The sequence below is a fragment of the Schistocerca nitens genome, chromosome 7 (genome assembly GCF_023898315.1).
Source record: "Schistocerca nitens isolate TAMUIC-IGC-003100 chromosome 7, iqSchNite1.1, whole genome shotgun sequence".
Taxonomy (NCBI): domain Eukaryota; kingdom Metazoa; phylum Arthropoda; class Insecta; order Orthoptera; family Acrididae; genus Schistocerca; species Schistocerca nitens.
In genome coordinates this window covers 159,752,174-159,754,695 of record NC_064620.1, presented here as the reverse complement: position 1 = coordinate 159,754,695, position 2,522 = coordinate 159,752,174, and the positions used below count along the sequence as shown (strand labels likewise).

Sequence of the window (2,522 nt, the reverse complement as noted above, 5' to 3'; positions counted from 1 at the left end):
TGGCAAGCTGGATAGAAGTGTTGCAGAGGAGCACTTCATATTTAGAAGAGGGAACAAGAGATGCCATTGGCCTGTTAAGAACTAGGGGGGAAAGATATTTGGAAAAAGATAGAGGAATCTTTGTTGTTTTCATAGATTTAGAAAAGGCTTTTGACGGAGTTCAGTGGAACAAGCTGATGGATATTTTGAAGAGGTAAGGAGTAGACAGGAAAGAGAGACGACTGATACAGAATCTATATTTACACCAGAAATTAAGGATAAGGACTTGAAATGAAATGTCAGAAGGAAGCAGCACTTGATGAGGTTTTAGAGAAGATTGTTGTCTTTCCCCAGTAATGTTTGACGCATACCTTGAAGAGATTATTGCGAAAGGCTTAGTTGGGAAAAGTGGAATATATACTGGTGGAAAGAGAACAGAATATATATATAAGATTTGCTGATGACATGGTATTAGTGGCAGAAAGTGTGCGGACAGTGAATAACATGCTGAAAGATCTGAATGAAGTTTGTGTGGAATATGGGATGCAAATAAACACAGCAGAAACAAAGAGTATGGTCATCAGTACTAGACGCAGACTGTCCAGTATTAAAATAGAACCTTCTACCATTAGCCAAGTAACTGCATTTAAGTATCTTGGAAGCTCAGTAACTGAAGACTTGAGATGTCACCAGGAGGTGAAAACTCGAACTACCATAGCGAAGGAGGAATTCAACGGAAAGGGGAGAATCTTATGTTTCAAATTAGATAAAGGTCTAAGGAGAAGGCTTGGAGAATGTTTTGTCTGGAGTGTGGCACTACATGGTCACTGAGACGAGAGGATGAAAAAAGGTTAGAAGCATTTGAGATGTGAGTGTGGAGGAGAATGGAGAGAATAAGCTGGGTGGAAAGAGTGTGTAGTAAAAGAGTATTGGAGAGGGTTAGTGAGAGAAGATATCTGCTGAAGGGTGTAAGAGAAAGAGAAAAGAACTGGTTGGGACATTCACTGAGAAGGGAGTGCTTGCTAGCAGATGCTTTGGAAGGATTGGTTTGTGGGAGATGACTCAGAGGAAGAAGGAGATGCTAGATGATAGACGACATAAAGAGAAAATTATGCAGACCTGAAGAGGATGGCAGAAGACCGGACAGCCTGGAGAACTACCATGTTTTGCCTTTCTGCAGAATACTAAAGAAGATGATGATGATGATCATTGGCAAAGAGGGGTTCTTGACCAAAGAAGTCTATTAGTATATAGACCTTAATTTGAGGAAGAAATTCCTGAAAATGTGCCTTTGAAGCACAGTATTGTGGGGTACTTGGAGTTTGAGAAAATAGCAAAAGAAGAGAATAAAAGTGTTTAAGATATAGTGATATAGAATGAAATTAGGTGGGCTGAAAAATGAGGATGTTCCTCTTAGAGTTACGGAACATTGAAAAGAAGGTACAGGGTGATAGGAAATGTGCTGAGACATTGGGGGATAACTATCATGGTACTAGATTCGACTATGGAGTATAGATCTGCAGAGGAACACAGAGATTTAGATATATTTAACTAATAAATGAGGGCGCTTGCATAAGTGCTACTATGAGATGCAGACTTTGAAACAGGCGAGAAATCCGTGGCGAGGCTCATCAAACGAATCGGAAGACTGATTTCCCTCCCTCCTCTCCCCCCCCCCCCCATCGAGAAATAATAATCACAGTTTTCTGGTACTGTCGTCATACTCTTTCGGTGCTGCTGTGTGTCAGTTGCGGAACGTTACTTGCTCACTTTACGGCTCCATATTGGCATACTATAACATAGCGTTAATCCCAAATTCTCGCATAAAAAATTTATAGCAGACTTTTAAAGGATAAGGCAACAGAATACATTTCTGGCTCATTACCATTGCTATAGCTAAACAAATAGACAGCGTTTTAATGAAAGTTTCCTTTTGCATGTTTGTCTTCATACGAATCAATTAGGAATTGCTGTTTGTTGAATCCAGTACACACCGTGGAATCACATTGGTGTCACCACATGTAATAACCTCACACAAACGGCAGTTGTCAGTGCCACTGGAGGATGTATCAACCAATTGGGGGGGGGGGGGGGGGAGTGGGGACGCGGACAACAGTGCAGTATTTTTCGTAATGCGGAAACGGAGCAATTTATGTGCCAACGGCCTTGCCGCAGTGGTAACACCGGTTCCTGTCAGATCACCGAAGTTAAGCGCTGTCGGGCTAGGCTAGCACTTGGATGGGTGACCCTCCGGTCTGCCGAGCGCTGTTGGCAAGTGGGTTGCACTCAGCCCTTGTGAGGCAACCACAGGGGATACTTGATTGAGAAGTAGCGGCTCCGGTCTCGGGAACTGACCTCCGACCGGGAGAGCAGTGTGCTGAGGCATATGCCCGTTAGGATAATTTATGTTAAGTAGTGTGTAAGCTTAGGGACTGATGACCTTAGCAGTTAAGTCCCATAAGATTTCACACACATTTCAACATTTTTGAACATATGCCCCTCCACATCCGCATCCAGTGACGCCTGTGGGCTGAGGATGACAC

At 42.9% G+C, this 2,522-nt stretch overlaps 1 pseudogene; it reads left to right on the top strand.

Moving 5' to 3' along the window:
* Positions 1-2,135: 2,135 nt before the first annotated feature.
* LOC126195839 (5S ribosomal RNA) lies at positions 2,136-2,253 on the top strand (annotated as a pseudogene).
* Positions 2,254-2,522: the final 269 nt, after the last annotated feature.